At 31.0% G+C, this 14191-nt stretch overlaps 2 long non-coding RNA genes across 2 annotated transcripts; both read left to right on the top strand.

Moving 5' to 3' along the window:
- The first annotated feature begins 4071 nt into the window (after positions 1-4071).
- On the top strand, positions 4072-4484 carry LOC110224798. Its single transcript, XR_002329292.1, has 2 exons — positions 4072-4234; positions 4321-4484. It is a non-coding gene; the product is annotated as an uncharacterized LOC110224798 (long non-coding RNA).
- A 539-nt stretch (positions 4485-5023) lies between these two features.
- On the top strand, positions 5024-5847 carry LOC110224527. Its single transcript, XR_002329020.1, has 2 exons — positions 5024-5252; positions 5338-5847. It is a non-coding gene; the product is annotated as an uncharacterized LOC110224527 (long non-coding RNA).
- Positions 5848-14191: the final 8344 nt, after the last annotated feature.

The raw sequence follows: 14191 nt of genomic DNA, 5'->3' as shown, positions 1-14191 counted from the left end.
CCTTGCATGTCACCTTATTATTTTATACTCCATCTGTTTTTTAAAAGTTGTCGTTTTAACTGTATTTGGACAAATTAAGAAAAGGTATACAATGACTATATTAACCTCATAAAAATGACAAGTAATTATTTACAAATAATTTGTGTTCAATAAAATGAGGGTAATTTGGGTAGTTATTGGCATAAATTACATTATTACCTTAAAACGACAACTAATTTAAAACAAAAAAAAACTCTAAAACGACAACTATTCGAAAACGGAGGGAGTATTATTTTTGAATACCAGGAGGTTCGGGACCAAAGCCCGTAAATCCCCAGACCTGAAACCACAACATGTAATATTAGTTTCATTTCAAGCGTCACTCGAACCGACAACCTCTAAGCTTCGCCTATGATCTTTACTAGTTAAGCTAACAACACTTTGTCATGTCACCTTATTATACTTATACATATACTTTATTTAGGTTTATGCTTCGGACCCTCCATTGAACAGAGAATGAATCCAATGGCTTCACTCCCCAAATCAACTATTTTGGAAATTCAATCGTCCAAAGTTTCGATGGCGAGGAGTTTTGTAAGACATATCCTCCAAATTAACGACGAGCAAAGAGTGTCAAAGCCATGACGTAGTTGACGTGAACATGAGACGATATGAAACACTCAAGGAGGTCATACCGGCGTTGTGGGTTTACGGCTCTTGGTCAGTCAAATATCGTCGCCAAATCTGATCTGACCCCTTGAGATTCACTCTTATGTTTCCAAATATCGTCTAATGCTCTACATGAAAATCTCTTAGGTTTTTCGCTTTAAACCTCTATAAATTCATAATGTTGGGACCAGAAAATTTTATTAATTTAGAGAGGTATTAATTTATCAATAAATTAATAATTATTAATTTATAGAGAGATTTTCCTAATTTTGTAATTCTTAAAAAAATTCTATCTAAAAATATATATTTTTCTTTATAAGCAATATCTTTTTAAAACCAATTGCAAGTAGAGAAACAATTATTAAGTTTAAACAACAACACAAACTTTTTTCGAATAAGAAATTCATATTTCATTAATTTTTTTAAATATAATATTTTAAATATATATTATAGTAATTTATATATGACATATATAAATTATGTCATATATATAAATTTATATCATATATATATATATATATATTAAGTTAAATATACATATATATATATATATATATATTGATAAATTTATACAATTATTAATTTATGATATAGATGGGACCATATGTTTATATGAGATTTTCAAAAAAAATATTATCTTATTAATTTATCGATTTATGTCATATTTTACACTGGTCCCAACTCGGGACCGAAATAATTTATTAATTTAGAGAGGTTATTAATTTATAGAGTATTAATTTATAGAGGTTTTACTGTAGTTTGATATCTTTGTCTCCGATTTCTATTTAGATTCATATATAGCTAACTTTACTATTAGAATTCCAATTACGTGAGAAATAAACTTCTAACCTAAATTAAGTAGATTTCCATGACATGTTTGCGTTATATATATGTGTGATGATTTCATTCACATGCTTTAAGGAAGTGGTGATGTGATTCTACAAAGATACAAAGAGGATAAAATCAAGAGTGTGCTTCAGTTCAACTTTAGGGTTAAGAGCATTGAAAACTTTGAGATACAAAGACGAAGATGTTTTTATATAGAACTACCTTCATATGTCTGTTGGAAAAAAGAAGGTTTGTTCTCTCTTTCTCAAAATTCTCTCTAAATTTATCCCAATTGAAGATTAAATCTTCTCAATTTGTTTGTATATTCCTCTCAGGATTCTGGTATTCTAAACATGTAACCATGGGTTGCTACTCCTTAGTTTCCTCCTATTTTTATAAATGAATCTCTAGCATATATGTCTCTCATCTTTGTTTTTCTAGAGTTGGAAAGAGATGATCATTGTGCGGGTCATTCATCTTCAAATATACAAACTAACAATAGATTTAATTCTTAGACAAACAAATTCTGTTTTAATTTTTTTTTGTTTTTTAGACAAACAAATTATACTTTGAGCTTATAGTGTTTCAATATTTCTTTGAACTTCTAATCCAATTTATTTTCAGGCTATCATCTATATATATTGTTGACGTTGCAGGTGGTACCGTTAGGAAAGAGAAGCATAGGAGTTGATGGAAGCAAATGGAGATGATGGTTATGGTGAGGATGATGTAAGGTGTAAAGGATGATACTCGGGTTTGCATTATCAGTCATGGAAGAGATTAATTTTAAGAGGAAACAAGCAACTAATTCTTAAACAGTCGGCCTATGTTTGAGGATTATTCATGTCATATGCTTTATTCAACCGCCCCTTATAGACCCAGGTTCGCGATCCACTGTTTCAGACCTTTTGACTTGCCAGGTTGATGGTTCTTGGACAGATGGAGGCACTTTATGCGGCATTGGATGGATTCTTATCTCAGACTCCCAACTTATTAATCTTGGACTCAAGTGTTTTCGACAATGTTTATCTCCTCTTCACACAGAGTTTGAAGTGCTCCTCTGGGCAATGAGATCCCTCACATCATTATCTATTTTTAATGTTGCCTTTGAGACAGATTGCAAGGAGCTGACCCAGCTATTGGACACTCCGGATGAGTGGCCCGCTTTTGCCTCAGAGTTAGAAGATTTCAATGCTTTAAAACTCGGTTTCCTTCATTTTTCTTTAGTTTTTATTCCACGTTCATACAATGTCCGTGCCGATTGCCTTGCTAAGAAGGCAAGAGCACGTGATTCTATCTTTTCTCATGTAAGCTCCTCAACTCCGGACTGGTTTTCTCCCGTAGAAAACCGCCCGTTTCTAGCTTAAATGGATGAATTTACTTTGATGTCAAAAAAAAAAAAAAAAAAAAAAATTTATTAAGAGTACTGGTGTCTTCTTGAACATACAAATAAAATTATTAGTTGAGAATCATTTCTAACATACAATTACAAGTATATAATTTCTACTTTTAAATTCAGGAATTTGGTAAAATATTTTTGGAACATCTAATTTACTTTAATTCATATTTAAAATGTAATAATTCTTTGGATGAGGATGTGCCTTTAGTCAAATGGTTAAGTCCATTTGAATCCGCCTTCCCCACCGGAGTTTGACTCCAGTAAGTCGCATTACCCCGCGTAGTAGGGATTGGCTATGGATCGGGCCTTGTGGATCTAAAGATGTCAAAAAAAAATAATTCTTTGGATATTAATTAATCGTTAACAAACTTGAACATTCAATCTTTCAATGTGTACCGGGCGTAACCTAGACTAACCCCTAGTATAAAAGAAAGATTGCAAGAAAACAAAGTATGTGATGTGGATGCTAGAACAAAGCGTGATTTTATAAAATGTTAGAAATTAAATCTTACTTAACACAATTTTGTATAATAAGTACTATTATTTGAGTAGTACCTTAATGAGAATCTCCTTGCGTTTTCATAGTATTTAGTATTTACAACATATTTACCTTGGGTTAAACATTTTTGTGGGAAAAAAAAACCATTCAATAGGACGCGGATCTTTTAATCTAGTAAATTCGGATAATAACTTCTAATCGTGTCCATTCATTACAATCGTTCTCAACCGTTGATTATTCATTAAATTCGGATCATAGCGTTGATCTTATTTATACCCAAAAACTGTTTTTCGGATATTGCTTGCTAATTGTGACCGCTCAATTGATAAGAGATGTGATCATCAAACCATTGATTTAAAATATTTATTTTGGTAATATTCCATAATAAATCCGTATCTAGATTTTCACCCTAATTATAGTAGATCAAATATTTTTCGAACTAAACTGATCTTATACCATATTTTTTACTACTACATTTCGGAATCATCAAATCTTTAGTTAACAATAAATAAGATTTTCCTACTTTTAAAGTAAATTTCGTAAGATTTCTTAAATATATGTGATTCAATATATTCTAATTATTTGATTTCCAAGATGATGTCACCACTGAATATATTTTTTGGCCTAACCTTTGAACTTTATAAATACCGTGCAACACAACTTTTATATTCATTCATCTTTTTCGCAATCTTATCAAAGTCTATGAAACAAAAAAAAACAATGAAAATAATGTTATCCCCTTGAAATCTCTTAAGCCTTTCAAGAACTCATGGCATATCCTGGTGAAATTGCTTCATGTTTGGAGACAGTACTCTGTCAAGAGTGGTGAATAAATTGAAATAATTTTTGTTGATCAAGTTGTAAGTATTTTTACATTTACCATTTTTTTATATTGATAGGCGCATCATTATATTTATCTATTTTGTTTTTTTTTTCAATTTTGTAGGGTGATAAAATGCATGCCGCCATGAGAAAATATCACATCAATTTTTTAAAAAAAATGTTTAACAGAAGGTTCTTGGAAGATTGTAACGACCTTTGGTCTCAATTCTTCCAGTGGCATGTATAGAGTTTCGGATTTGAAGTTTAATATTGGATTTTTCCAAAACAATTGTGACTCCCTAAGATAACATCTCTGACGATTTGTATATCCCCCTTGCTAAGTTTGACACAATCTTTTTTGGATCCGCGAACATAACACTACAAAAAAACATGTGATATTCCAACAGATGCTTCCAATAATCGTATTTTGTTGAAAATTTCTAACCGATATTCTACAAAATTGTAACAAATATTTTATTTATTGAAAATTTATTGCAAATTTCCAATAAATTTTGGTTATGGTAAATTTGTCACAAACGTTGTAGGAAAATTGTTGGAATTTTCCAACAAATATGATATTGTTGCAAATTAGCAATAATTATTAAATTGTTGGAAATTATTAACAAAATATTTGTTAGAAACTAATTGTTTTGTGGGAATTTATTTCTAACAAGTTAATGACAAAATATTTGTTGGAAAAGTGGGGAAAAAAATAAAAACGAAAATAAAAAAAAAAATTACGGAAAAAATACAAAATATCTTACGTAATGCAACTAATCACTAAAGTAACTAGAGCTTTGACGTCAAAATAAAAAAAAAATAATTAAGAAATTAATAATGAGAGCTTTTGATTGGTTAAAACAAAAAGACAAGGATTGCACTATCTACCGTTGATTGATTAAATCTAAGGGACATAATCTCTCCTTCTTTTTCTCCTCTTCTCCTTTTTCTCTCCTTCGTCTCATCTGCCGCCTCATCTTCTCCTATCGTTCAACATCCTCCTCGTCTCCTCTCCTTCTACTTTGTCTCATCCGCCGTTCTATATACACAAATTCGGTAAGTCAATTTCCGTTTCAATATTTTCTTCTTATTGGTTTCTTTGATTTATTGGCGGAGTGATGAATTAAAATTGGTTTTTCAGATCTATGTCATTAAAACCCTATTAATTGTGAATAGATGGGATATAGTTATGAGGTTGTGACGAACAAGAGAGAATTCGCCGATCGATTTTGCTGGGCAAGAAGTCCTCCATTGTGGTCTCTGTGGCTGGCTAGGCCGACGAAGATTTTGACCGCCGCCGTCTTATGTTGCAGCTAGTGGAGAACAAGGCGAGTGGAGAACGAGTTTGATGTAATCTGCATGCCAAATTTACACCAAGAGCCATCGTGAAATTGAATTCACACCAAGAGTCATCACCAAGAAGAAGAGACCATGAACGAGTTCTGGGAGATCTCATATGGACGATAAACGAGATCTAGGTGACTCATAATTATGTGAAAAAACAATGTTTTATTTTTGTTTTTTAATCACTTTTGTCCTTAGAAATTAATACATTGTGTAATATTTTTAAAAAATTGCCTTTGTAAATTATTATTTTTTCCTTGTAAAATTGGAGTTTTACGAAATCAAATCTCAATTTCAAAATTTAAAATGGAAATTGATATAAATAACAAATTTAATAATAAAATCCTGATGTTATTATATAAAATCGATTGCAACAAATATGTTATTAGTAGTTTTCCATAAACAAACTTTCAGAAGTGTTGAATATTTGTGGCAAATTATCAATGACATTCCAACAAAATATATGTTGGAACAATTTGTTAGAAACTTCACGGTAAATTCCAACAAATGTCCAACAAAAAAATTATCAGAACTATCCAACAAATTGGTCATAGAATTATTCGATGGAAACGTTTCCAATAAATTCGTGACAAATGTAGATTTCCAACGATCATATTCCAACAAATATATGTTCTATTGAAAATTTATTGGAAACATATAATTCTTACAAATTAACAACATATAATTTTTGTTGATCAAGTTATAAGTATTTTTACATTTACCATTTTTTTATATTGATAGGCGCATCATTATATTTATCTATTTTGTTTTTTTTTTCAATTTTGTAGGGTGATAAAATGCATGCCGCCATGAGAAAATATCACATCAATTTTAAAAAAAAAATGTTTAACAGAAGGTTCTTGGAAGATTGTAACGACCTTTGGTCTCAATTCTTCCAGTGGCATGTATAGAGTTTCGGATTTGAAGTTTAATATTGGATTTTTCCAAAACAATTGTGACTCCCTAAGATAACATCTCTGACGATTTGTATATCCCCCTTGCTAAGTTTGACACAATCTTTTTTGGATCCGCGAACATAAGTCTCTTAGTAGGTTCGTTTCTCTTTTATCAAAAATTTTGTCAATAACGGATTTTTTTATAAGAAATCGTTTGTAACAAGAATTGAAAATGAAGGTTTTCATCATCCGAGGCATATGATCATAGAAGTTCTTTGATGTGACTGAGATATTAACCACAAATAAAGATTGTTTATCAATATATCACAAACTAATATATATATATATATATATATATATATATATATATTAATTAACGTTTAAATTATTTTAATTATATTTCCATGATCATGTATCAAGTAAATATTTTCTTATTTATTTTGTCAAGATTGACAAGTGTAGGACAGTTTGTACGGTATATATCATTGATACAAATTGGTCTTGGTACTATTTTTGTTGTCGTGGTCACAATAAAAAGGTTCTATCAAATTGGAAGATGTTAAAACTCCACATAAACCAAAATTCTGGTGTGAATATTGTAATAACTATTCCAAATCTGTTATTGCAAAGTGAGTTCACTTCTATTGGTATCTCTTAAATAATTATTTCTTTGATTCTTTAAGTTGATATACATCTTTGTTTCAAGGTTTTGGTTATATCTTCACATCATGGACTACTCGGGAGAAGCGAAATGTATGCTATTTGATAGTCATGCACAGAAAATCTTTGGAACTACTCCACATGAGTTACTTAATAGTTCATTTGATGAGGTACACATATCTCTTTAGTTATTGAAACAACTAAAATATTATTTACGTAAGAAATATAATGATCTTATACTTTATGTAGATTGAGGATCCTGATGCACATGGTGATTTGATTAATGGTACAAGACTTCATATTATGCAAATGGGTGATCATGTTTTACAAGCACACATATTAACTGGTACAAGAGTTGGAATTGTTCTTCTATCGAGGATGCTCTTAACTCTGTCGGACACTATATTACTTTTCAAAATGCGTCGTAGGCAATTTTCGTTAACCGTTGTTTTTGCAATGACAATGACAATCAACAAAAGTCAGGGCTAGTCATTAGATTTTGTTGGTATATATTTGCCGAGACTTGTTTTTCACATGGCCGGCTATATATAGCAATGTCTAGAATGAAATCAAAAGTAGGATGTTACATATTAAGTAAGATGTTAAAACCTTTGTTTTAGTGGAGAATCATAATTTCATTCATTAAAGACCAGATTACATGATTAAAAAACAAAATAGAAAAAATAACAATTATATAAAACATCAACTAAAATACACTAGATGGGCCTAAACACTACATTAGCATCGCCAACCACATCACCACCACGACTGTCAACACCATGAACATGTCGATCATCACTTTTAACACCGCATTAACACTGCCAGCCAGTATCACCACCGCTAGAACCACCGACATTACTACCGCTAGAATTACCACCATCGGCAACACAAGCACCACCACCGACCACAACACCGTTTCGTGCTACTTCTCTAGCCTCTTGGACTGCCTACTCTGAAAAATTTATGATTCATTTATGGTTTCATTGGCAAGATTAAAAGCATTTTGAATCGCCTGAAACTCTTCTAAAGAAGAATATGAAGTTCTAATCTTGATATAAGCCTTTAATTTTGTTAGAAAACGTTTGATAAAAATTGCCTCAAGAATCAAAACATCCAATCCTAAATCCAAACAAAATCCTTCCCAAAAGAAGAAATCCGTAAACACGCCCAACAACAAATTTGGTAAATCTTAATGTTGTAGTAAGAATAAGAATAACTAATGAGAGACCTCCTACTATGAGAGAAAGTTCATTTATAATTTTTTTTTTATAAAAAAAAACCATGAATATAGAATAGTTATCTCATAGGCTTTACATCATCATGTTTTGACGCATAATGAGCAATCAAAAGCTATCAACCGACGTAAGAGCCTAACATCAACATGTTTTGGTGCAGCAAATGGTGATGAATAAGGTAACATAGGAAGGAAATGTGTGGTATTGTTATCTTCACGGTTAGCAATGAATTCAGTAAACACCAAACCAATTACAGCGGTATCTATCAAAAGATTATGAACGCCAACTAACACAACATTTGCCCTGAAAATAGAAAAAATGAACATTATATAGAAAAATATATAATAACGATACTTCAAAGATAGCAAAATAAGATAATCAAATTACCATTCTATATGCGGTTATGTTCGTGCAATAGGTGACATGGCTTAGACTTGGATGAAAATTTTGATTGAATTTTCGATAAAAACTTTGAGAGTGTATTTGATGAAAATTTTGATAGGATTTTTGATAAGAGCTTTGAGTGTGTAAATAGGTGAATATAATTGCAAGAAAAAATAGACTAAAATAGAAATACTAAAATGCATAACAACGAAAAATAGTGAAAGTCATTCTGATTGAGGAAGACATTAGTGCAAAATGGACAGGAGATTTTTTACTTTAGAATTTCTCAGAATTTAAGAAGCATAAATGAAGTAAACGTAGTGTGACATGTCAAAAAAGTTATTGAAATAAAGCAGGGGTATTTACTGCGAATGACATACCTTAAAAGAACTGTTTTCGAAATAGTTCATCGAAAACATAATAACATTGAAAGAAACTATTTAATAAATACACAACATATATACCAAGACATAAATTAAAGATGAGAAACTTACCCAATGGGACACTTTTTTTTAAGATTGTGTGTAAAAGAGGCTCTTTTTAAATTTGAGACACGTTTTAAACATTTACATTTTCATCAATACCATTTTGTCCTTGAATAAGTCTTTAGAAACAAACGAAACAAATCAATGAGTTAGTTTTAAAAGATAATAAGAACCGTTCAACTATAATTATTATTTAAAATCTAATAGATGAGTTTTGATGTCATTTTTTCATTTCTTTTCTTCATTTGTTTCTTTTTCTTTTATTGTTCTTTTATTTCTCTCTCTCTCTAGTTGTCATTTTTTTGTTATTATCACATATACTACTCTTTTTTTTTTTATGCATGATTATATTTTTTTATACATTTTTAAAATCTACTTTACTATATTTCAAGTGAATAATTATATTACACATTATCTATTTGCAATAGAACATTTATTCAATGCTACATAGATGGTCAATTGAGGTATCATAGTCGGACCCTAACTTGTGGTTATTCATTTAAAAACATATAAATGTTTGTTTGATCATATAATCTTTTTCCATGTACAAAACTTATAATTATTGATAGTGTATCGGCTTAATTATTTAAACATGACTATTATTTGTGAATACTTGGCGAGACCAGCCACTGCAGTTGTCTTAACATTATCCCTTTAATAACTCTCAATCCTTGGTATAAATTACATTGTCACCAACATCTTTCTTTTCTCTTTTTATTTTTCTAAGTTGTCATATTTTTTAGCCATTATCACACATATTACAAATTTTTTTATAAAATGAAGCATGATTATATTTTTTGTATATACTTAAATCTATTTTACTATGTTTCACGTGAATATTTATATTACACCTTATCTATTTGTAATAGAATATTTTTTTATTGCTACATAGATGGTCAATCGTAGTATCATAGTCAACACTAACTTGTGGTTGATCATCTCAAAACATGTAAATGTTTAATTGATTAAACAGTTTTTTCACATACAAAACAAATAATTATTAATAGTTTGTATACATGATAGTTTATCCGCTTAATTACTTAAACATGACCAACATTTGTGAATACTTGGCGACACCAGTCACTACGTTGATCCAAACATCATCCGATACGCAATTATTTTGTAAAGACCTAATAACATATTTGCCAATATGGATTTTCTAGAAAATAAATTTATGTAAAGTTTACCTAAAGGACAGAGATGGTATCATATACCTTTAGGATGACATCACCAAAATGATGTCATGAATTTCAATGTGACATTATTATGATTATGAAAGCTCATGTCACTTACAAACACATTTTTTTTGCTTATCAATATAGACTCAATCATCTCTCATTTCACACATCAAACATCTCTCATATTTCTCATATCTCTCACTTCCCACATCAACATCTCTCATTTTCCACATCTAAAACATGGCTAGCAACGCACCATCGAAAAATATCGGAAGAAACAAAAAGGCTAGTGATGACAAGAATACCGGAAACAAAAAAGTGATATATTTCTCTCTCTCTCTCTCTCTTTCTCTCTCTCTCAAATTGTCATTGTTTGCCACTATCACATATACTACTCATTTTTTATATAAAACAAAGCGTGATAAAATTTTTTTATATATTTTGAAAATCTATTTTACTTTATTTCACGTGAATAATTATATTACACATTATCTATTTGCAATGAAACATTTGTTCATTACTACATAGATGGTCAATCGTAATATCATAGTCAAACACTAACTTATGGTTAATCATCTAAAAACATATAAATGTTTAATTGATCAAACAGTCTTTTTCACATACAAAACAAATAATTTTAATAGTTTGTATACATGATAGTTTATCCGCTTAATTACTTAAATATGAACATCATTTGTGAATATTTGGCGACACCAGCCACTATGTTGGTCCAAACATCATCCGGTAGTAAACATGGTTATTCTTTTTTATTGATTTAATCACAATTTTTTATTAATGCATCTCAATATCTTATGTATTTTCTATATTTTATATAATTCATAAATCTTAAACGGTATTGTTAATCACTAAACAAAATTCTAAAAATAAACAATAATGTATGCATATGTTTTGTCACAAACAAAAAATTGAAGATAAATAAAACCAATAACCGTTTGGGCATAAGTATCTTATTTTATGTCTTCTTGTTAACATTTGTTAAACTCAATATAGTTCAAAAACACTTTTTTGTCCCTTCTTATCAATGCACGCATACTTACAAATTTATATTAACACTACAAGAAATTCGGTCATTGATAGTAGAGAAAATGTGTTCAAATATACCTTAAAAGTGACTTAATTACTGAGATAACACCCATGGAGAGGGGTCTTACTCAAATAACACTTAAAAGTTGCCAAAAGTTTTTTAAGCCTCTCTAACTATTTTATTTACATATTTGCCATTTTAAATTATTTTTTGAATAAAAAAAACTTAAATATATATTAAAAACAAAACACAAACCTAAATTACATCTAAATGAAAAGAACGATAGGAAAAAAAATTACAATGCTCTTCCTTCTCTCCGCCGCAGCCGCCGCTGTTAAATCTCTCCGTCTGCTAGATTCGCTCAAAGAGATGGGGAAACGAGGAGGTAAGAAGCTTACAAGCACTGAACGAGGACCTAATCTCAAATCTGTACTGATATGAGCACTTGAAGAATTTCGCTCTCGGTCTTCCGCCGAGATACTTCGATCCCGTCTCTTGCTTCATTATTCGAAGACGTCTCGCTGTCGACACTGAAACCACCGGATTCAATTGCAAGGTTTCTGCAACAAGTCTAACATCTGCTTTCGTTCACTGTTTACAAGCCCTAAGTCCCATTGGGAGAGAACAATTGCTAATTCATTGCGTATTCTTGGTTTCCGTTTTTTTGGTTTGGAGAAATTTGAAGTTTCTTGTCGATGGTTATGCTATGGATATTTGTCTTGTTGAGTTTTCTCCTGTTTGTGAAATTTTCTCTTTTGGTCTTGGGAGTCTTGATATGAATGTTTTGATTTTTTCCTGGCTTAGGTTGAAGATTTTAGCTTTGAGCTAGTAACAATTTGATTATGTAATTCCTTTGGTGCTTACATTCCTAGTGTTTCCTTTGCCTAAGGTTAATGGCGGTTGGAATCTTTTGGGGGAGTTGCAAAGCGGTGCCGACGAAATCAAAGGAGATCTCTTTGCTCAATGGTATGTATGAATGATTCTCACTAAAGTCTTTCACTTTTTGTTTCATGTGATAGATATATGATTTAGTTTTACTCTTAAGTGTTCGTGTCCCTTATTCTTGTCTGAATTTCACATCTTGAAAAGGGTTTATTGCTATGAATTGAATGTCTCGTATGAGATATATTTTATAGTCTTCTTTGCAACTCATGATCTTCTCACTGTTTCATTTTTCGTATGCTACTGAAGAATGTAAGCAAGTCTTATTGACCTCTAATTTACATCCTCTGTTGTGTATCTCAGCTTTTGGAGATTGCTCAGGTTCCTGATGAACATGTAAGTCCACACCTCTTCTTGGTTTTCTTTCTAGTCTCTATTTAGATTTCATGTTTCTAGAACTTGTTTGTAATTCTTCTAGCCATTAGTCACTCTTTGCTCGGTTCCAGGAGCTATATTTGCTCCTCTTTATGTTACGTAGCTCTTTAGATTATTTGCTTAGATCTGCAGAGGAACTTGTAGAAACAAGTTATATACTCTTATGACTAATCTTATGCACTGCAGGTTTAATGTTTCCAGAAGTGGGCAGACGTTGTCAAGTTAAAGTGTATATTGATGTTACAGAAGGACTGGTTTACAAAAGCGGTTGTGTTATAAATCAGAACTACAAGGACTGATTTACAAAAGCGGTTGTGTTATAAATCAGAACTACAAGGTTTACTTCAGGTGGTAAATAGTGATGACTTTACGAAGGCTTCGAACCAAAAACTAAGTACCGGTTTGTGTCAATGGTAAAACATCTTAAACAGTGTCACAAAATGTTTATGCTATTGTTCTTCTGTATTTTTTGTTACAGTCTAAGAATATGAGATGTGATGCATGTACTAATGCTATGATTTTTTGTCATGATGTTTTACAAATGTTTATGCAGGTACTACAGGCCAACGGTTCAACAGAGGAAACAAGCCGTCTTCCATCTTCTTGGAATCCCTCTAGCTTCCAAACCCGAGGTAAGCTGCTTCTACACCGCAACTCAACAGTTTAATTTAACCGCCTTTATCTAACTTTAAACGGATTCTATAGATGAATAGTTACGTGAAGATACACCCGAAAGTGTCACACGGTTGGACAGTTAGATACAGCATCGATGATCCAGAGGCGGTTAAAGCTGCAGAAGAAGCTCACAAAGAGATGCTTGATTGGTTTGTGACTTACGTCAAATGATTTGAGAAAGATAAGCTTTTTATTATTCATAACTTCATATAATGCAAAGCAAAACTCTTGGTTTGTATTTCAGTTTCTACTTTTGAAGCATTATGTGAGATTCTGTGATAATCATCGTTTTATGATTTTTATATGTTGGCAAAACTTTGTGCCCTTCTCATCATCTTTATTTGGTTAGCAGAAAAGTTACCAAAACATGATCGAAATCAATGTCTTCTTCTATTAAAGAAGTGAAAAAGAAATATTAATTAATTCTTGATTCATGCATTGTTGGTAATTTAAAACTCAAAAAGTATGCATTCATTCAAATTATATAAGAAATTGATTTATATATGTATTAAATTTGTGTTACAAAATTTGTGTTACAAAATCACACAATCCAATCCACTTCACAAAATCACAAAATCCACTCTAATAACTATGAAAAAATTAGGGTTTTAAATTTCCTAAATCTCTCCGTAACCATCGATCAAAACGATGCTCGAGTGTCAATCAATGATGGAGAAATTATCACCGTTCATGGACATCGCCTCTTCCAAATCGAGTCTCTACGAAGAATCAAACGCCCAAAACGCTTCTCTAAAGAGATATTTAAATTGAAGGAA

This window comes from Arabidopsis lyrata, assembly GCF_000004255.2.
Source record: "Arabidopsis lyrata subsp. lyrata unplaced genomic scaffold ARALYscaffold_1, whole genome shotgun sequence".
Lineage (NCBI taxonomy): Eukaryota > Viridiplantae > Streptophyta > Magnoliopsida > Brassicales > Brassicaceae > Arabidopsis > Arabidopsis lyrata.
Note: the sequence above shows the minus strand (reverse complement) of the source record. Positions and strands in the feature narration are given on the sequence as shown.